Genomic DNA, 23,472 nt, shown 5'->3' on the forward strand with positions numbered 1-23,472 from the left:
ATAGACAACTGACAAATAAGAGCTGAGACTAAGAACAACAGAAACGTTCTTAACCAAACTCTGGACTGAATGTTTTAAAACATCTGAATATTTCATAACTCTTCAACCCTTTATTTATCTCCTCCCAATACCTAGACATCTCATAGTCATCAGAAGGGCTCATCATTATCAATTGCTGTAATAACCTAAAAGGTAGTATTAAAGAAAGCTCGGAATCCACTCTTAGAACAATAATACAGCATAAGTGAGCACTGTGTTTGTGTAAAGCACCATTGTCTGTAATGGAGACCAACAGAGCTAGAGAAAAATGTCAACTAGTCTCAGATTCCATCACTCCTGTGAATTCTTAAAGGCTTTCATTATCTAAATGCTGCACAAAATCGCCTTTTCATGGCACCTACTGGACACTAGGATGCATACAAAGCAAAACTGCTTTCCTCCATGTCCAAATTAAACAAAACATCAACACTTGATTGTATGAAAATGCCAGAGAACGTTCACGCTTTTGGAATTTCCTGTCATAATAGTATCAGGAGTAAATGCCCCTAAGACAGGGACAGGAATAAGCCCAGCCAGGAGTTATTTTTAGTTTCTCAAACTTAGTAAATTCCTTCCCATTTTCAGCTGAAAGGAATATGTTTTTTCTTGAAACTAAGAAAACATCTCCATTTGACTAATGAAGTCAATATTTTTGAAAGAAGGAGATTCATAATTTTTTCCATGTGTGCTTTCCACAGAATCTTGTGGAAGTATACTTGTATGTTTTATACTGGTAATGAAGGCACATCTTTTTAAGACCAATTCTCTTCTTAAGAAGACCAAAGTAAGTATCCTAGCAGGGTATGACTTTAAAAATGAGTAGCTCAGGCTCTTCACGGCCAGACTGGAATAGAGAAACTACCCAGTGTAGTTTGGTCTCAAGTCACAGAACATTACAAAAAACAGCCAGCCCATGGGTGGTTACAAATGCTCAGTGGCTAGACCATCCACTGCTAAGTCCCCACACCTCTCCTACGTGACCTGTCTTGTCCATACCTTGATGTAACACTCATATTGACAATTCTTCCCTAGGAAGATGGAAGCATAGCTTACAAGCCATTCTAAAATATGGACACTGGACTCTGACCTGCACCAGGGGTGACAAGGGTGAAACAGGTAAGTGTATCTTCTTCTTCAAATCTATACACAGTCCAGCGAATAAAAAGTGGCCAAGGCACAAAACATGATGCAAATGAGGCCTTTAACACCTACCTATCCAAACCCCATGGAAACTACTGAATTAAAAAAAAAAGATAGAAAAAAAAACTCTGTAGCTGTGTTCGTAAGGATTCTCTAGAGAAATAGGCAATAGGATGTATAGAGAGAGATAAAGATATTTATTACAAGGAATTAGAATATGGAGACTAACAAGCCCTACAAGTTGAGTCAGGAATCTAGAGAGCCACAAGAGCTGATGTTTTAATATCAGTCCACATCCCAAGGTTTGAGAACCCCAAAAACAAATGGTACAAGTTTCAGCTCATACACTGGCCGGTTAGAGATACAGGAAGCTTTGATGTTTCACCCCAAGACCAAAGCAGGAACAGCCAATGTCCTCCCTGGAAGATCACTATGCAAGAGATTTGCTCTCTACATCTAGGAAAAAATTCTGTTGTATTCCAGCCTTCAATGGATTGGTCCAACCCTCCACCCATGAAGAAAAGTAATTTGTTTTCCTAATCTTTCTAATCTCTTCTAAAATAACTCTCACAGAAATACCCAGAATAATGGAAGACCAAGAAACTGGGCACCCCATAGCCCAGTCAAGTTCACACTTAAAATCAACCATCCAGAAATAATACAAAATGCTAAACATGTACAGTTTTCCTTTTCTGTGTTTCATTACAAGGGATAATGCAACTTCTACTCATTCTCATTTTAAATTACTTATGTTCATTAGGTTTGACAAAAAGAACTGGTTGTTACTGCTCTTTAGCAATCGGTAGTCAGTAACATTATACTGAAAACTCTATTCCTACTAACTAAAGCAACTCATGGGAATTTTTTAATAAAAAGAGAGTATAACTTAATGTAATAAGAAATCAATAAAATTTTTATTATAAGCGGTGTAGACTAAATGCCCACTTGTCCTGCAAAGAAATTTGGTAAAAATTTGAAGTAGTAAGTAATCATCAAGCTGGTGGGTTGAGGGTGAGAAGTGTGCGAAACACACATTTCACTTGCATTCCTTTGAAAGTGCGTTTTCCAGGCCTAGTAGAGCCTTGTTACCCAGAGGACCCGTGCTGCAGATCCAGCACCATGTGTGCGTTCCTTTAAAAAAGCAGATTGCAAGTGAGACACCCAGGACTTAGTTCGAAGAGGCTTGTCGGGTGATTCTTGGGTTCACTAACATTTGAAAAGCTCTACACTAAACGGTAGTTAATTTCAATTGTGGAAACAAACCACAGGCTACAACCAGAGAAACTTAGTACTATCTTCTAGTATAGCCTAATCTATCAGCCAACTTGCCACACTCCACTCTGATTTAGGAAAATTTTTGTGTTTAACTGCATTGGTTCATTTCTTCTTCTAAACCAGGACATTCATTTTGATAAATGAATTAAATACAAAATACAGAGATGCTATGGTGCTAAAATTAACTTCTAAAACTTAATGTTAAATCAAAGCTCACATTGAATATAAAGCTTATTTTGCATTTCACCACCTTGAAATAGACAGCCCACAGAAGAAACTTGGAATAGTATTTCCCTAATTACTCACATGTTCAGCAGATGTTAGATCCTAATTAATAGGCTTGAGTGAGGTGTTGGCTGTAGACAATTGTTCAGACCAACAGTGGATATAGGTAGTTGACCTATTTGTTTTGAGGCCTCCATTAACTTTCATTTCCCAAGTCCAGATGTACAATGAGACCATCCTATTTCTAGCCTTTCATTTATCCAGATTCACTCCCTGCGATATATACATTAAAAGAAGCCACCATGTTTGGATATGGCCCCCAGAGAGCAAGCACTGGAACCTAAATCCCCAGGGCAACACCGGGGGCCTAGTGATAGCTCATGAGACCTCCACCCCCACGAATGGACTAAGGTCACCACTAAAGGGCTTCGGGCTGGAGCCCTAGTTCCCATCTGCTCACACCTGCTGACTGTCGGATGCTACAGCAAGAAAGCCCTCAAAAGACACGGCCTTCATCCTGGGCTTCACAGCCAAATACATCTGTTTTCTTAATCATTTTTTAAAGTCTAAATATTCTATTAGAGCAGTACAAAACTAACAGTGACCAAACTTTGAAATAATGGAGCTTTCCGTCTCTTCTCTGGCTTTAATCCTCAATGTTCTCTGTCTACCCCTCATGGATAGCACCCCCCCCCAATCCAGAAATTCATCACATACAGAATGAGCTCCTCTGGCTGTGGTGCTCCATCCCATGCAGCCTCTCCCCAAGACCAGCCTTGCCAACCAAACCCTGGTCTCCAGCAAGAGAAGAAAGGACCATTTCCCATTTCCACTATCAATTTGTACTCAGACGTTCTACTTAATGAGCAGGGGTAGGCCTATGCTATTCTAGAATATAGCCCTAGCTCTACAGAATATTGTACATAAAATGCCCTAAGAAATCCCACAAACCAGAGACAAATTTCATATAATTTAATGGATATACTACATTCACCTAATAGTGTATTCTTTTTCCTGCCTCCAAAAGACACGAAGATAAACACTATTCTTTCTTTATAGTGAGTGGTTTTCACGTACAATCTTAACATATGTGCCAAGTCAACAAACCAGATTATTAACTGATCATTTTGCTTTTTTAAAAAAATGTTTTTAGTAAGTCCCTCTAATAAAGCATGAATAAATACATAAGTGTAAGAAATATGCTAAACCAAATATTAAATGCTGCCAATGATTCACAACAGAATGAATAAAACCAGTTTCAAAGTCCAAGCTAAACCACAGATTAAAAACAGAGGTTTTTTCACTTGACTTTCAAACCATTTCTTTGGGTTTTCACTATTTTTAAATATCAGACAACTCAGAAAACAACCATATTTATAGAAGATCTAATTTTGCTCTTTCATGTAATATAGATTCCAAAGCAATGTTAGCAACAGTCATAGTGAAAGAAGAGAGATTTCCAAAGCCATACATTCTACTGAAAATGAGATGCTAATTTTATGAGTAAAATATCAGCAAATAAGACTGATCGGCAGTTGGTCACCCCTATAATCCTAAGTACTCAAAAGGCTGAAGTTTGAGGATCTCAGTTCAAAGCCAGCCCAGCAAGAAAGCCCTTGAGCCCCTACTCCATAATTAACTACCAAAAATACCAAAAGTGGAGCTGTGGTTCAATTGGTAGAGCACTAGCCTTGAGCACAAAAGCTCAGGGATAGTGCCCAGGCTCTGAGTTCAAGCCCTGGGACACACACACATCTATACACACACACAAAAGCTTAAGATATGATGTGCACTAGAAAGGCAGGCAGGAAATTGTGTTTCCTAAATGGCATGCACAGCCTTTTATTGATTCAGAAAGTGGGCATTTTATGTAAAAATACATATTAAAAGAGCTCAATTATGAGGTCCTCAGTGAAAAGACTTGAAAGTAAATTAATAGCAATTAAATTATCCTATCCCTCAAGGAACCCATATCATATAAATATGCTGTATCGTTCAGGTAAAGTTAAATTTAGGGAAACATTGAATAAAACGTGCCCCATGAAGGTAGACACTCATAGCTCACATAATCCTCTCAGGAACCTGAGACCTTTCCTCAGGAGGCTGTGATCTTAAGATTACAGTTCAAAGCCAGCCTGGGCAGGAAAAGCCTGTAAGACTCTTCCCTCCAATTAACTAGCAAAAAACAACTGGAAGTGGTGGTGTGGCTCAAGTGGTAGAGCAATAGCCTTGAGCAAAAGAGCTAAGGGACAGCGTTCGAGTCTCTGCTTTCAAGTCAAGTACTGAGTTCAAGTCTCAGTACTGGATTAAAAAAAAAAATTGCTCTATGGTTGAAGGCAATCACCGCCCAGCCTGCAAAGTGAGAGACCCTGTGTCCTGCTGACCCAGCAAGAAACCCCTGATTCAGGAAGAGCGAGGAGGGGTCCAGAATTCTCCCAGAGACCTGGTAAACATGGCCTCGTTGTGGAGGAGATTGCCGCACAGGCCTCTGACGTGGAGTCTGCTGCTATCTGAGTCCCGGTGCTTCTGGCCAAGACCGATGCTGTTTGGTGCTCCGCTGGGGTCTCAGTGCACCTCGCTTCCTGTGAGCACTCCAGGTCTCAGTGCACCCCGCTTCCTGGGAGCACTCCAGGTACACGGCTCCAGCTGCCATGATCACCTGCATATTTACGACTTCCCCAGGCCCGGCCTGAGCCAAAGCCTCCCACCTGTTTCAGAACCACGGCCAGATTCTTCCAGAAATGACAGGCAGGGACCCCCTCTCCACCCACCACCCCAACCTTCCTCCTCCTCACTTCCCTGCCTTCCCAATGAAGAGCAGAGCCACGCAACCCATCATCAAGGGTGGAAATTACACATAGTGCCAGACTCCGCCTTCACCCCATCCCACCCAGCCTCTCCCCTCAGTCTTCCACTCTCATACCTGGCACCCCTGTCTCCAGCCACTTTCCTCCACCTCATCCTCCGCTCTCCTGTCCAAAGACTGAGCTGTGCACCACCGCCGGTGCTCTGACTTCGCACATGAATATCCTCCAGTGGTCCCTCCGTGTTTCCAGAGAAATTCAGTTTTCTCAGGAACCAAGTCTCTCTTCTATTAATCCTTTCCCCCGTTCCCTCCCGCAGATACTCAGTGATTCAGTACAGTATCCGGTCCTGTATCTCGATATGAGGTCTGCTCTGGACTGCACATCCTTGCTTCCTTTGGTAGAAGTCGGGCCATTTGTTTCCTTCTCTTGCTGATTGTGAAGCTGGAGGGGAGGATTCTGCTCTGATCATCTTCATCGCCCACCATCATGTAAGGGAAATGCAACACCATGTGGATTTTCTCCGTGCTTCCTAACTGTGCCCATTCAAGGATGAAGAGCTAGAGATTTCAGGAGGCAGATGAGTCTCCTCCATTTTTTCCTCCTTCTATTTTTAACCAAATGACGGACAAAAATCTTCAAGTTCCATAACTATCTTATAAAAGCAACTAGATACGTAAAGAAAACTTGGGTTGACCAGTTGTTTTCTCGGTATGGTGCTCAATGACTGATTGGGGGGGGAGGTTATTACTGGTTAAATCATCCTATTATCTGAGGCTTTTGAGTTGTCAGAGGCTGCAAAACAATTGTTTACTTATCATATAGATTGAACATGTCAAATCCCCCTGAGGCCTTACAACCAGTTCTCTCTGTGCATGTGTGTGTGTGTGTGTGTGTGTGTGTGTGTGTGTTGAGCATCAACTTCCTGACTAGACTAGACTCTATATCAGTGCTTCTCAATGTGCTGTCTGTAGGACACCTCCATCACCTGAGAGTCTTGCTAAAAATACAGACTCTGTGCTCACAGTGTCCTGAACTAGAACCTTTAGAGCTGAGGCCTGGCCTTCTATATCTGAAGAAAGTCCATTCCTAGTGATGGCTACTCAGACCAAGGTTTCAGAGCTGCTGGCATTACTCTGAACAGTCTCACCAAAGGCAAGACAAACAGATGGGTAAGGAGGTCAGGTTGGAGGAGAGAATGGTGTTCTGGGCCACACAGCCCGTCAGCCAGAGACCTAGCTTGGCAGCGCCGTCAGCAAGAGGGCTTTGTTTCCCCATCGCAGGCTGGGTGTCTGTCTGTGGTCCTGGATAAATATGGAGGTGACATGGTGTCAAAGACATAGAATTCTTTTGTGTGGGGGAGGGGAGGCAGTACTGGGGCTGGAACTCAGGGCCTCGGTGTGTCCCTGAGCTTTTTTTGCTCAAGGTTAGCACCCTACCACTTGAGCCACAGCTCCATTTCTGGTTTTCTGCTGGTTGCAAATCTCCATCCTCAGATCTCAGCTTCCTGAGTCACTCTGAGTAGCTAGAGTTACTGACTCCTGGCTTTAGAGATCCAGGATTCTTCTACCTTGTTGCTCTCTTGTTTGTAGATTGCTTCTCTCGTGATGCCAAGGTGTTTCAAGATGTCCCAGAACCTGGTCCTCATCCTAATCAGAGATGGAAAGGACCAAGCCAGCTCCTATCGCCTGACCATGTCCCAAAATTTCCCCACACAGCTCCACCCCACTACAAATGAGATCGAAACGTACGTGGACTTAGCGAGGGATGAGAGTTTGGGAATGACTGAGAAAAGGGAGATAGAGCATGGATTCAGCTTGAACACTGTCACTCGGGACAGAAAAGATCAGGGAGACAGCAGGCAGCTGAGGGAAATCCAAAAGCACGTTAACAACAATCGAATCAACTGCAGTGGAATTCTCCAAACCTCCACCCCCGGTGTCTGTCTACTTACGGCCTGGTGCTTCTGGTTTTCTGAGCTGCTTTAATCAAAACAGTTGAACCTCTTCCACTCATCCCCCTCTAGCCTCGGACATTGATTCTGACTAGAAAATAATATGCTGCAAATGTTTCCAATATCATGGGCTTGAGGGGCAACAGACAGACACAACTGTTTCTGTTTTCTGTTTCAAGTCACGAATTCAGGGATGTGTTGTGTGTGAGCAGGACGGTTGCCTTGCCTGTGGGTAAAGATGGCGCTAGGCGCTCAGTCCTGCACCAAGAGCTTGTTCTAGGGGACTGCGCACTGGAAGTGCCCTGAAATTGGGCAGTCTTGTGACTATGTGCTGAGTGAATTGAACTTCCATGCAAACAGCCGTCTGACTTTAAAACGTGTGAAACCCGTCCTCTGGTGGCAGTCTGGCTGCCAGAGGAAGGCTAAGCATGAAGGGATGGTTTCTAGATTATTCTTACACACTAACCACCCTTCCTGCCGAGTCAGAACTGCCATGGCCGTGTGCCTAGAATGCAAGTCTCTGCAGAATGCTCTCCAGCCTTTCCTAGGCCTAAGATGAACCATATGATATTCATTCCATGGATCAGACATCAGGTCAGATTGGTATTGCTTTTGGACAGTGGCCACTGCATGATTTACAGAGCAAAGAATAGGTACAACAGAATCCTCAGAGTACGTTACAAAGTTAAAGGGTGTTTCTAAGCATGAAAATATGCAACATTTGGGGGGTAATATCATTCAAAGAGGCATCAGACCAATAGATCACTGTCCCCACTTACCCATAATCTCTAAAAATAACTTCAGCTCTCATTTTTGAGAGCGAGAGTGATGAAACACTAGAAGTCATGCTCATGGCTTGAGGAGCCAACACATAATGTGACTTTTCCAAGAACTGAACTTAAATATAATGTAGTTAGAATTACATCCCCCGAGACCCAGATTCACAACGCAGAGTACAGGACACTGTGGTTTTACTCCAAAGCTCACACTTAAACACATGGCAACTCTCATCAGCCTCAAAACTCCACCCACCTCATTTGCTCTCCAGGGCCCAGTGGCGTCTATAAGAAAATTACATGTGGTCAGAAAATGACAGGAGGCCTGGCTCCTTGGGAGTAATGACCCATTCACTTGATAATTTGCTAAATGCTCATTCTTTCTCCTCCTCATTTTTTTCACTTCCTGGTTAGCACATCATGCACTCTGGAAAAGAGATAAAAGAATGGAACTGCTCCCAGAAAAGCCAGCCAAAATGGCGACAGAAAGGAGATACCAAAAGTCTTTAAAAATAAACCACATATTTCTTAAAATGTCTCTTGTTATAAACACTAGTGGAAAAAATCTTATACACTGTTAAGGGCCCCGGACGCTGATTTTGAAGATGGTGGTGGTGTATACATACTGAAAGTTAATACTAGAGATGGTCACAGGACCTCATAGAAGCATCCATTCATCTATGTACCAGATGAATGTACCATTCATCTATGTTGCCTTCATCTGTAAGGACTTCCACAGGATCTTAACAGTGTAAACCTAAACTAGATGCCAGAGGTTCGTAACTGTAATCCTAGAGGATACTCGGGAGTCTGAGATCTGAGGATTGAGATTCAGGCAAGAAAAGTCTGTGAGACTCTTATCTCCAATTAAGCACAAAAAGCTGGAAGCAGAGCTGTGGCTCAAGTGGTAGAGCTCTCTTTGAATAAAAGGGCTCAGAGATAGATAAGATCGCACCCAGGCCCTGGGTTCAAGACCTAGGACCAGCACCCAAAAAAAAAAAATGAACCTATGAGTAACCAAAATCTACAAGTCACTGTTTCATGAAGACCATCATTTCATTAGCCTGAGATGGGTTTTCTCCCCTGTTGACCATTTCTTCTTGGCGGTCACTGACCCATGGCGGTGGAAGGGAGACTGAGGACAGTTACTTGGTTAGCACTTGTGCCCGCCGCTGTGTCCTGATGAGGAGAGGAGCTAGAAGCCAAGGTGGCTTTCTACTCTGCAGTGCCAGAGGCTCCCTGGGGAATGGGACAGTGGAGCACATCCCCAAGGTGACATCAAGTCGAGAAAGTCAAGCAGATTTTTAACATGCCTCGGAACAAGGAACTTCAATCTGTCAGTTCTTTTGTGTGATTTAATACAGCCTACTTAAAAGAAAAAAATGGAAAATCTATGTGAACCATTTCCAGCTGTCATATCTAATTTCCCATCATAGCCCACGACAAGGAGCTCATGATGCTATTGAACAATTCTGACAATAATCAGAAAGGGGTTCATTCCTGGTCTCCTCCTCCTCTTCATTCCTCCATAGCACAGAAATCCTTCAGGCTTCCCCAGCCAAGCAGGATAGGCAAGAAGACATTTATACTAATGGCTCTAAAAACATTTTATACTAATTTCAACATTCCTGGAAAATAGCTGTGTGATATTCCAATAATAATAGAAGAAAGGAAACATTTCTTCAAAGATACCTCTGTGTGCGTGTACTACATATTTCCTGTCTTGGACTAAAACATTCCATTCTTCTCATGAAATCAATTAGCTACAAAGCTGCAAAGTCAAATGACATTATGTGGTAGTACACTTCCCTATTTACCTTTCGAATTCTTAGAGAAGATAATGAAGCACAGAGAAATACTTCCTAGGCTGTCAGATCAGGAGACCAGACCTGTGATCAAGTCAGTGCAGGGTACCATGCTCAGTGCCTGGCACATAATAGTCACTCAATAAATTTTTGTGCTCTATCTTGAGTAATTCTGCTACAATCCTCTACTGAAGACTCTAAAAAAAAAATTAGGCACACGGATGGCTCATGCCTGCAATACCAGCTACTCAGGAGGCTAAGATCTGAGGATAGTGGTTCAAAGCCATCCTAGGCAGGACTTTTATCTCTAATGAATCACCAGAAAACTAGACATGGCACTATGGCTTAAAATGGTAAGGTGCTAGTGTTAGCCTTGAAAAAAAAGCTCAGGGACAGTGCCCAGGCTCTGCATTCAAGCCCCACCACCAACAATATGTATGTATACATATATAGGTACATATAAATATAATTTTAAAGATGGAGTATATTTAATAATTTCAATTTCTTTAATTTTATTTGATCATATCTAAGAGGTCTCCAATGAAGCATTTTTTTCTCACTACAACCCACTTCCTATATTCCAAATGTTGCCTTTGTTAGCTTTGTTAGTTAGCTCAGTAATGGATCACAAGGGCTTTGAGTTCAGGTAGACATAAGCTCAAGTACTTGGTTCTGTCACCTCCTATTGTATTCTCCCAATTGCTTAATTTCTCTGGGCCTCATTTTCTCCCAAAAAAAAGTATCCTAAAACTTATTTCCTGAGGCTATCCATGGCTTTAATGAAGAATATACTTAAAACAATAATAGTCTCTTCATGATAACTAGTTGGTATTATAATATTACAATTTCTGTCTGCTTTCAACTGTGTGTATGTGTGTCTATACTGGTTCTCGGGGCACTCTACCATTTAAGCCACACCTCCATTTCTAATTTTTTTGCTGCTTAATTAGAGATGAGATCACTCAAATTTGTCTGCCCAGGCTGGCTTCAAACATCAATCCTCAGATCTCAGTTTTCTAAAAAGTGCAAGCCACTGGCATCCAGCTTGGTTCCCTCCTTGTTACAATTCAGAAATGCCAGCTAAACACGGCAAGGGGCAGGGCATGGTTTAGCATGCAGTGATGGAGACAACACAGTGAACAAACAAGCTGGTGGAGTCAGGTACTAGAACAACTTCTCGGTGGTGAGGAGAAAGAGAAGGCTAAGGAGTGGACCTCATCGCCAGCATACAACCCAGCTTTCGATCTTTCTAAAGTTCCTGCTTGCCCTCAGTCTAATTGCCTAGCCAGCGTTTATTTCTTCTGAGAAAATGGTATGACTAGTCTGGCCACCAAACACGAAGCTATTTACACACCTCGCTGGCCAAAGAAAGGCAGCTATGGGAAACGACCTGATGGACCACATAGTGTGATCTTAATCGATTCTTTCTGCCAGTTTCAAAGGTATGTATCACAAAATACCACCATCTTGCTAAAATATTTCTTTAAACACAAAGAGAGTTTTGTTCCTAAACCAATAAGGCATAAAAGGGAATATCAGACGCTGTACCTGTTTTGTAAGTTAAATGGGAAACCTATGACACCAAAATGTGTGGTTGATATCTCTTCAGAAGAGAAATGCATCAGTAGGGCATAAATTCACAGCAGCTACACAAAGAAAGTACAGTCTTCAGGAGCCCACACCACAGAGGATGGAATACTGGGAACAGACCCCTCTGTCTCTCATGACAGGTAGCTGTATCAGAAATTGAATGTGAATTATTGTGCGCCTTCCAGAATTGGCACAAGATGAAAAAAAGTGCTTTTCTTTACTGAAAAGTTTCAGTGGCTGCCTTCAACTTGACTCCGTTCAAAATAAGCCTATCTTGTGTAAATAGAAAGCATTTCTTACTGAAGTATTACTTTCAACACAGTCATAAGTCAAAAGAAGTCTCCTGAATTTTCTAGAAGTTGTTATATGCATGGTGTTGATCATTTCAAAGAATACTAAACATGAATACAACTAGATAAGCTTTAAACAAGATCATATGGAGCATTACTTCAGCATACGAAAATCTCTTGAGCTCTACCAAATGCTTATATTAATTCCAGATGATTTTCAAATCTAAATACAAGAAAGAAAACAAATGAAGATTTTTAAAGAAAAACATAAGAGCACATCATCATGGTCTTGGAGTACACGCGTTTTCTTCGATAACACACACAAAACCCACAAAAATCTTTGTGTGAGCTTCCTATCGCTGTAACAGATATCTGAGATAAATTTAGTCAAAAGAAATAAATGTTTATTTGTGCCCATGGTCTCAGGGAGTTCAGGCCTTGAATGTCTGTCTCCACTGCCTTGGGGCTATGTAAGGCAAAGCATCATGGCAGGAGAGACAGAGAGGAAACCTCTCACCTCATGGTGGCCAGGAAGCAAAGAGCAAGAAGCTGAGAGGTGGCCTGGCTGCCAGTTACCCCTTCAAGAACACACAGCCGATACCTTCCTCTCACTAAGCTCTACCTCCCAAAGTTTACACTACTTCCCAACGGTGACACAGACCAAGGACCTGGCCCTTCAGGTCCCAAACCACAGCACTTACTTAAAACAAAACAAAAAAAATGAAAAGTTTCTGTTTCTCTCTACTAAAAGTTTGAACAGGTAATCCACAGAGTAGAAAAGGATGTACGCCATACATATCTCCAGCAAAGAACTGGTGCCCATAATATAGTTAAAAATCACACAAATATTTGATAAGAAAAAGAAAACAGCTTCATAGAAAAATGAACAAAAAATGTAATATGCTTTTAAAAAAATTAGTATACTTTAAGGAGAGTTTAAAAATATATCTGAATGCCCAACAAACATAAGGCAAGGAACACAACTTCATTAGTCATCAAGAAAATGAAAATCAAAGCAAACAAAGAAAGACATCCTTTTCCAGCCCTGTGGCTCAAGTAGAAAAAGGAAGCCAATAACCAGGTGAGACAAATGATTCTCATGCACTGTGGTGAGAATATAGATATTTCTGGAAATTTGTTGGGCAGTCTCTGCTTAACAGATAGTTTCAAAGTGTGGTCTCTGGGCCAGCAACAGCAATGCCAGGTCACCAGGAACTTGTCAGAACTAGAAAATTCTTGGGGGGTCCCATCCCAGAGACTTCCCTACAGTGGCTCACAGTTACCTGTATTTTTATTAGTCCTCTGAGAGGTTCTGATGCATGGGACATCTTTAGAACCATGATACTAATGCTTACAAGCCCTGTACCAATCACCCAGGAATTTCACCCTAAGGTATGTCCATCAGAAATGTGACAGTCATCAAAAAGGATGCATAAGAATGCTCACAGTCATACTAGAAGAAACAAAAACTAGAGACTACGTAACTGCCTTTCACCTGTAGGATGGGTTAGGCCAGCAGGAGAAAGTTACATAATCAAGGTAATATAGCAGTAGGGACAACACACCCACAGTTCAGGTAACAATGTCAGTGAATCTCCCACACATAGTACTGAACAGAAGCCAGATGCACAGCAATGCCTCTTGTATAACTCCTGGTGCAGAAAGTACAAAAACAGATGCAATCAGGTGCTGCTGTGACTTGTCAGGGCTTGGAAGAGGCCAGTAGGAGGAGATGGGAAGGGTCCTGAGAAGGTTCACTGGATGTGGCCAAGATTCTGCTTCGTGAGCTGGGGTTGGTTATGGTGGTAATACGTTGCTGAAAATACATTTGCTCTATACCCTTGCAATATGGGTTCTCTTCTGTATGTATGCTCCCAAAAAGCTGGTTCAAATAATTCCTTTTAAATTATATGAAAGATGATCATTAGTTTAGATAGAATATATGCACTAGGAAAATGATAGGACGTGAAAGAGTATTGTTCCACTCTATCAGCCTGGCAGCAATACGGCAAAAGAAAAGCAAAGGCTTAGGAGCTCAAAACCAGCCCTTCCTGAATGGCCTCATCTAGATACTCAAAATGGCCCCTGGAATCTTATTGGGCAGTGAAGAGCCACCGGTGGACATAGCCCATTGGTTAATCAACACATTAGTGATTTAAATGGAAGCACTAAGTGTACACAGCCTTATCTCCATAGGACTTTCCAGTGGCTATAATTGTGGTGAACAAACCCACGGGCCACGCTGAGGAATGAAAAGCAACAAAGAAGGTCAAACTCATTAACCAGCAGAGACTCACTTCCATTGAAGCAGAGCCAGGGGACATTAAAAGACAAAGCGTGAATGACCTCTGTCACCCTTGCCATCCACAAGGCTTTCACCTTACCTCAAGCTCCCTTCTGAGTAGCCTGGAGACTCATTGAGATCGGGATTCAGGCTGGATTTTTCCAACAGGGCTATTGACCTTGGCCAGTTACAGCACTTGAGTGACTCAATAGAAATCACATCGTGTTACCTGCACTGTTTTCTCTGATCATTCTTTTGTTATTTTTGTATATTGTTTCCAAAGGTAATTTTTCCCTGGGCTCAAAAGTCAAAAGGTAGTCAAACCTATGGGGAGAAAAAAATGTCTCCCTCCCAATCCTCTTTCCATGTGGCCTAGTTCCTGCTTTCTGAAAGCAACCAAGGTTAGTGGATAACTCACAAAACTTCCCAAACTGGAAAAAGTCTACAACCTCTATCCATATATGCCACTCGACCCTTCCCCCCTTCCCATACCAATGGAAATATGCCAACACTACTGTACACGTAGCGTCTCCATATTTTACCGGTTAAATAAAAGCATCCTCATTGTTTCTCATGGCTGCATAGCTATCCACGATATGAATAAATGCACTGTCAGACACTGACAGACATTTATAGCTATTGATCTCTTCTATTTGCAAACTCACTAGCATAACAATAACATTCCTATCCTTACATCCCTACCTTTGTACCTCTTCTTTTTTCATTTTCCCTATTTTTTAGGATAATAATTGTAGTTATCTTTAAACCCTTGTCTCCTAATATGAGTATGCGATCATCCATTCTTCTGCTGGTTGTTGTTTTTCATCTTGACATTTATATGCCTTGTACAAAAACCGTGGAAACTAAGGTGACCTTACCATCCACTTCAGAGAATAGCCTTCCTCTGTTAGGGAGATGGTGTGAAGAACCGGTCCATAGTGCTCCAAAGCTTCTAAAAGCATGCTTTCTATAAATTTATAAGGTGTCCATTTCCTTTTAATCATCAAAGCCAGAGTCTTGGCCAGTACCCTCCTTTCTCTCCTTTGTAACTGATGCTAAGCTAATGACCTGATCTTCACAAAAACTCCCCAAATCTTTCATGAACAACAGAGTAAATCAGAATAAAAGGAGATTGTGAACAACTTGATGAGTGGGTTCACTGAATTTTGGGGGTGTGGCGGGGGGCAGTCCTGGGGTTTGGACTCAGGGATTCATGTTTACTAGGCAGGTGCTCAACCATGTGAACCATTCTACCATTCTTCTCTTGCATTTGGTTATTTTCAAGATAGAGTCTCGTTTGATGCCTGGGCCAGCCTGGACCGAGCTCCCACGATGCTGCTTCCCCACATAGGCTGAGATACATGGTGCACACCTCTGTGGCCCAGCAGTTTTATGGATTGAGATGAAGTCTCATGAACTTTTCTGCCCAGGCTGGCCTTGAACTGAGGTCCTTCCAGGTAGCTAGTATTAGAGCCTGAGTATTACTCCCAGCCTTCTAGAACTTTTAAATGCTACTTATTTCATTCTCAGAGCTAAAGAGCATCACAATTTGGGGCGGGGGAGAGAGAAGGCAGCAGGGAATCCCTTCTAATGGATAGACCCGGTGGATGGAATTTAAATCACTATTTTGAGTTCAGGTCCAATTTAATCTCATCATTTATGTAAACCACAAATCAAAATAAAGCCGTTATGACAGAATCGGTTTGCCTAAATGCTCTACTCTGTGATTAGGACATACCTATAATAAATTATTTGCAGTCTATTAAAATGATATTGGTTCATAGCCACCTCCAGTCAAAACAGGCTTAAAACTGGTACACACAAAAAGAACTGATTGTTTTTTCAAAAAAAATCTTGGAAGTAGATTGTTCCTATGTATAAAAAGTGTTGAGAAGTGGTTATTGAAAAACATCCTCTAGTTAGATATATGAACAAATTGCAGTATGGATAAGAAAGATAGAAAGATGGAAGTTAACACTTGGCACGTTGCATGTAAACCAAATGAGCATGGGGAATGCTGGGAAACGCCCCAGCACTGTGGAAGACCTGTCCTGTGATGCTCTAGGCCTTTGTCCCTGGAAGGAAAACGACTGGTTACCAAAAGCTTTCTGGCTTCAAACGGTGAAAACGCCTAGTCATAAGTCAGGAATTACATAATGCTTGTCCTAACTTCTGTACCTTCCCCGACTCCGTGGCCATGTGTCCTTTGCAGAGCTCATCCACGGCCACCTAACAGATGCCTTCTTCTATGCTAAATGGCTGAAGCCCCCTTAAGGCTTATCTCTTTAGAGATATACCAGCCTCACCTTCCTCTGTCTATCACTGCCTTCCTTACACTCCCACTCTGGCAGTAGATCCTCGTAGGTACAAGGAGAGTCGAATGGAAGTAAGAAGAGGTATGTTAGGGCCCTTCTAACCTAACAGGGAGACACAGCCTGCTGTGCCTAATGTACAGAACCAGTCCTGGCCAGAGTAACTGAGGAGATGGGTGGTCCCCCTGATGGAAAACCATTTCCTGCTCATTCCCCAGCCATGCCATCGCACTCCTGTCACAGCTGGTGAAAAATTTAAAGGCCACATTTTGTTTTTCAATCAACAGCCCAATAGGATCCCATAAAAATACAATCCCTTTAATGGATAGGTTAATGTTCTGACAAATTGAGGTCTAGGGGCCCGTACCTGGTACACACAAAGGATCTCTTTCCTGAAACAGCTCTTCCCTTCCCATCAAAGGCTATGAATTATTTGTCCAAACACACTCCCACTCTAAACTTAATACGACAGTATGGTGGGTGTTGAAATCTGGGTGGGGTTTGCCAAATCTAAGGCTCTATTTCTCAGTGGGATGGGGTAGGGGAGGGAGGGGGAAGCAGGTGCATAATATAATAGATCAAATGAAATCAAAACACAGTGGCCTGCCAAGTGTTCCCAACAGCCAAGCTAGAGCGAGCTGGAAGGCTCAGACTTCCCAAGGTCAAAGCGATGTTGCTTACAGAACTCTCGATATTGTTCCGTCAACATGTGGCTGAGGTTTGAAGCCGTTTCAAAGACTTAAATTGTGTGAGTCGTTTCTTTAATACCTTATTTTGACATAAACACAGTTATGCATAATTACCTTAAGGACCTCGATATATTAGGAGAGATACTGAATTTTTTTCAGATGGTTTGGAAGGTCCGTGGATGAGGCCGTGTTGGTGCACTTTTGCTCAGGTAGGTGGAGAGCAGACTGCAGAGCTGCTGAGAGTCCATCTGTCTTCGGATGGCCCTGACCAGGTGTCTCACTGCATGTCAGCTGCCCAGAACCAGCTCATCTCAACAAAGAGGTAGACTCAGTCAAGATGTTTTTCATCTCTCAGTCATCCAACTTGTAAGCCACAACTCTTGTCTTTCATCTTCACGTTTAGACATATTTGAAAACTTCCTCCACAATTTGAGAAAGCTCCCCTGGGCAAGACACCAGGCATCTGCACTCCCCGGCCAAGACCAGGCGGTGCCCTCCACTTAACCCGGGCTGGTGTCAGCTCCTTGCCTATTGTGTGTGAAATTCAATAACACATGGATTCAGAGAGAGTAAATCATGTCCCTGCCCACCCAAACATAACTACACACAGTAAAGTCCTGAGTGACAGCCTGTAAGGATGGTATTAGTTTTGGCTCCTATTCTGGCTTCAAAAAAAAATCACCATAAAATAACAATGGTTTGCTTTGCAAATCACCACAATTTTACAAAGCTCTTTCACAACCAGTATATCACTTGAGCCTCAGAAAAGCCCAGAGGAGTCAACAAAGCAAACATCATCCTTGCATTCAACATTGTGAAATTGAGGCCCAGAGTGGGTTTAGTTGATTATGTCCCCACAGCAGAGTGCTGGTGTCCATCCAGATAAACATCTCCTGAAACTAAGCCTCCTGAGCGGGATGCCAACTTATCACAGAAGGGCCAGGGACGCTTGCTGTTTTTCCTTTCTCTCTCTCAACCTCTCTATCTATCTCTCTGTGTTTTTCTGTGTGTCTCTGTCTCTCTGTCTTTTCTCTCTCTCTCTTTCACACTGTCTCATTTCTTTTTTATTTTTGGTAGTATTGGGAGTTTGAACCCAAGGCTTTGTACTTCTAAGTAGACACCACTGAGCCATGCCTCCAGCCCTGATTTTTGCTTCTCATTTCTGACTTCGGGTCCCACTTCCTGCCTGGGTGCACACTTGAGCACCTGTGTTAAACTTCCCAGCAGCTAGGATAACAGGTGCATACCAAGTGTCTATCTTGCCTTTGAAGACATTCCTGGACTTGTGTTTTCTCCTCCTTTTTTGTCCATGTTTGTGTGTAGCATAGCACACGTCTGCCATCCCAGATGCATGGGAGATATAAACAGCATTATGGTCCAAGATCAGACAAAAAAAGAAAGAAAGAAAACAAACATCATGAGACCCTTTTCAAAAAATAACTAAAACGAAGTAGGCCAGAGGTATGGCTCCATTGGTAGAGCACTTCCTAGTATCAGAAAAAGGAAGAAAAGCAAGGAAGAAAGAAAGAAAGAAAGAAAGAAAGAAAGAAAGAAAGAAAGAAAGAAAGAAAGAAAGAAAGAAAGAAAGAAAGAAAGAAAGAAAGAAAGAAAGAAAGAAAGAAAGAAAGAAAGAAAGAAAGAAAGAGAAAGAAAGAAGAAAGAAAGACAGATAGACAGACAGACAGAAAGGAAGACAGGCAGACAGAAAGAAAGAGGGAGAAAGGAAGAGAAATAAGTAAAGAGAGGAAGGAAGGAAGGAAGGAAGGAAGGGAAGGAGAGAGGATGGGAGAGAGAAGGGAGGGAGGGAGGGAAGAGGGAGAAGGGAGAGAGGGGGAGGGAGGGAAGAGGGAGGAAGGAAGGAAGGAAGGAAGGAAGGAAGGAAGGAAGGAAGGAAGGAAGGAAGGAAGGAAGGAAGGAAGGAAGGAAGGAAGGAAGGAAGGAAGAAATCGAGTTATCAATGCATCCCTCAGCCATCCTCACTGGACATGCAGTGCACAGGCTTCATACAGTTCTAACACACTTGCATTGTACACTTCTAGATGTGTCTGTCATTTAAATCCACCAAAAGGTGTCAGGGAATAGGGTGGCATGAAAGGCCTGCTGCCATCCCTTCTCTCCAGAGGGTCTGGCTGCCCCAGCTCTTGACTCCATAGAATTGTCTGAACCATAGAGAGACCCGGCCCCACATCACCATCGCTGGGCAGTCTGCATCCAAGCGCTGAGTAAGGGTGTTGGTGCTTCCTGGCCAAGGTTGCACATTGCAGGACCCTACTGGACCTGCTGGAGAGAAAGGAATGCCCCCAGGTCTTAACTGAGCCCACTTTAGGCTGCTGTAATAGAACACCACATCAGGCTGTTTTATAAAGACTAGAAATGAACCTCTCACAGTTGCAGAAACTGGAGAGCCCAAGATGAAGAAATACCAGCTGGTGTCTGCTCTTCCACCGCATCTCACACAGAAGAGGAAGGACAAGGAGCTGTGGGCTGCAGGAGGCCTCTGATAGACGCCTTAACCCTGGTCACCCTAGAGAAGCTGTAATCGCCTCTTACATGTTGTCACGTTGTCATATTGTTGTCATGTTGGCCACACTTGAATTTTGGAAGGAACACATTCAAACCAAAGCAGGCTTGTAACACCATCCCTTGCCCAAGTCTACTTCTCCATCTCCTTCTCCCATTCTCTTGAAACACAGACTGTACCCCCAAACTCCATCTCAGGGTCTGCTTCCAGAGAGCTCACTAAGTTTTACATCTTTCCTTAGCTGGTAAGAGGTGATATTGGCCCAGTCATGAGGCTGATAAGATACAAATAAAGCAAAGATCCTGGCATCCAGGCCCTGTCACCTGAGTCCAGGAAATGCCCTGTCTGTGAGCAGCTTTGTGGTCTCATTGACCTAAGCTGCAGAGAAGCAAGCTCCATAATAATTATACTAAAATAGGAGAATACAGCTTTCTGCAGGACTTCAGAAAGAGTCCCTTGGTTGCTTGCGAAGCAATCCACAAGGCCAGATGACTGTATCTTTAGAAGAATGTGCAATTAGGAACATGGAAATTTGATATTTCAGACTATACAGATCAATTCTCCAAAACATACATGCTTCGCTAACAACAGCCTATTCAAATGCCACATTAGATTTAGCCATTGAGGGACAGAAGATGCGGAAAGTCTTGTGACTTGTACAAAAACTCCTTGGCATATGGTAATTGTTTCCTAAATAATTACATCTCGACTTAAGGTCAAGGGAGTTCAAAAGAAGCTAAGTAAATATGGGAGCAGGAAAGTTCTAAATGGTTCCATGCAAATTTTTGAGCTAATCACAAATTTACAGAGAAAAATCCAATCTTCTGCTGCCTGCAGCTCTAACTCTGCCTTTTGGAATTACTCTGATCATCAGGTGCCTTAACAGCTAATGACAGCAAGCACTTGGTTGTTCAGTGTTAATTCTTAAAAAAAAAAAAAAAAAACTCCTCTTTTGGTTTGCAATTATCCTCCTCGTCCCTGCAATAGGATAATACAAGGAATGAGAATAGACTTAAGTTCTGACTGAGCTATGGAAGCATCCTAGGTGCCAAACAAAATGATGGTGGATAAAGAAAACATGGTATGCATGTACCATGGAGTAATATTCAGCCATCAAGAAGACCAAAGTGAGGGCTCATATATATATAATCCTAGCTCCTCAGAAGTTTATGATGGGTAAGATTGTGATTTGAAGCCAGCATTGTCACAAAAATAAAGTTTGTGAGACTCCATCTCAACCAATTAAAAGTACCTGGCTTTGATGGTGTATGTCTGTCACTCCAGCTACACAGGAAGCATAAATAGAAGGAGCTCAGTCCAGGGCAGTCAAACATAAACACAAGATCCTATCTGAAATATAGTAAAAGCAAAAAGAAAGATCTTTACTAGACATGCATCAAACAAAGGCCTTCTATCTAAAATATGCTCAGAGTTCAAAATTTTAAACCCCCCCAAAAAACAAATCCTCAAAGAAACAACAACCCAATTGATAAATGGTCTAAAAGCTTTAAGAGAGATATCTCCGAAGAAGAAATAAGAATGGCCAATAGACACATGAAGAGACATTCGACATGTCTGGCCATTAAAGAAATGCAAATCAAAATGACATTGAGATTCCACCTCACCCCAGTTAGAATGGCCATTATCAAGAAAACTAACAATAACAGATGCTAGTGGGAATGTGGCCAAAAGGGAATGCTACTACACTGTTGGTGGGAGTGTAAACTTGTTCAGTCACTCTGAAAAAAAGTATGGAGGTTCTTCAAAACACTAAACATAGAGTTTCCCTGTGACCCAACAATCTCACTCCTAGACATCTATTCCAGTTGGCCACAAACCAGGCTACATTAAAACCACTAGCACAACCATGTTCATTGCAGCATTGTTTACCATAGCCAAGATATGGAATCAATCCAGATGCCCTTCAGTGGACAAATGGAAAATGTGGTATATATACACAATGGAATTCTATGCTTCCATCAAAAAGAATGGCATTGCTCTATTTGTAAAGAAATGGAAAGACTTAGAAAAAATTATTCTATGCTAAGTGAGTCAGTCTGAAAGAAACATAGGCTACATGATTACCCTCATTTGTAATAATTAGAATGTGCCTATAATCTACAACAAAACCAATGGATAGCAAAAAATAACAATAATAATTACAATTGAACATGATTAATTAAACAGCAGTCCAAACCTCACACAGTGAGAACAAAGGAGGCTACTCTTAGGAGAGGATCACAAAGGCTCAATACTTACGTGCACATGATCACATAATAGGATGCTTATCAAAACGAACTCCAAGAAATGGAAGCAAAAGGTTTTTTATTGTATTGTTTGTGGCTCTTCTTTTTCTTTCCTTTTTTCTTTTGTTTATTCCCTTCTGTCACTGGTTTTTTTTTTATTTCTGTGACCTTTGTCTTGTATATAAGTTTATGTGATTTGGGGAGAGGAAGAGGAAGCACAAAAATGGTGGAACAAATTCAGCAGTGAAACCACTAGACATGATATTGGAAATGAACTATACTACTGGAGGGTGAAGGAAGTTGGGAGAGAATGAGGGATATTCCAAAGGAAATATACCCATTACCTGACTTATGTAACTGTAATCCCTCTGTACATCACCTTGACAATAAAACTTTTTAAATAAAATAAAAAATTAAAAGCAAACAGGGCTGAGGGCATGGCTCAAGTGATTGAGTGCTTGTCTAGCAAATGCAAGACTCTGAGTTCAAAACACAACACCACAAGAAGAAAATGATGTTGTTTGTAAGAAAGTGGATGGAAGTGGAGATCATCATGTTAAGCAAGATAAGCTGAGTTTTAAAAGCCAATTATCACTTTTTTTTACTCATTTGTGGAATCTAGACCTAAGATGATGATGGTCATGATGACAATGACATGATATGAACATAAACAAGATGTCTAGAAGAGACACAGATGGAAAGGAGTGGGTCCTGCCAGGGTGGAGAGAAGCAAGGTATAACATATACATATATATGCATAGACATGTGTGTGTATATATGAAGACATATATTGTATATATAATATTTATGACATATACATAATGAAACCCACCAAACCCTGTTTGAAAAAAAGAATGGACAGGGCAGTTATTGGAATAAGACAAAAATACAATGAAACCCCTTTGTACTATTGATATATGCTCATGAAAAATACACTCCGAAAGACAAACAAAAGATCTGGCTCCAAAAAGTAAGCCACCCCTGCCAGTCCACACATGCTATCCTAGGCTCCTGTCACAAAGCAACTACATCTTCTTTCCCAAAGCTTGGTGGATGACATGGCATATGAGATTTATAACCATCATTATCAAACACAAGGGACGCCAAAGGCAACAGGGCTGGGATGTCTGAAGCCCACCCCATCCTCTCACAGATCAGGAAGCAGAAACCCCCAGGCAGTGGGAAGGCAGTCGAGAGGGTGACAGGGAGGGCCAGAGAGGTTCAGTTTAAGTTTCCCCTTTCCAACGCAACGTATTCCCAGCACTCCACGTCACCACCCACCTCCTGTCACTCCTTCCTACAGCCTGATCTGTGTGGGGACTGTCGTTTGGTCTTTGCCATTGTGTGCTTCGTAGACATTCTGAAGAGGATTCTAATAAACATCCATCTCTGGCGGAGACTGGCGAGGGAGAGGTGAAGCTGCACTTATAAATTGTCAAACTTTGGTGGATCTTAGGCTACAGTTCCAAATCCTCACGTCCTGCTCTCTACTTGGGGGGTGGGGGGAAGCTACTGAGGAGAA

This window comes from Dipodomys spectabilis, unplaced genomic scaffold (assembly GCF_019054845.1).
Source record: "Dipodomys spectabilis isolate Male_0828 unplaced genomic scaffold, ASM1905484v1 ptg000107l, whole genome shotgun sequence".
In the NCBI taxonomy this organism is placed as follows: domain Eukaryota; kingdom Metazoa; phylum Chordata; class Mammalia; order Rodentia; family Heteromyidae; genus Dipodomys; species Dipodomys spectabilis.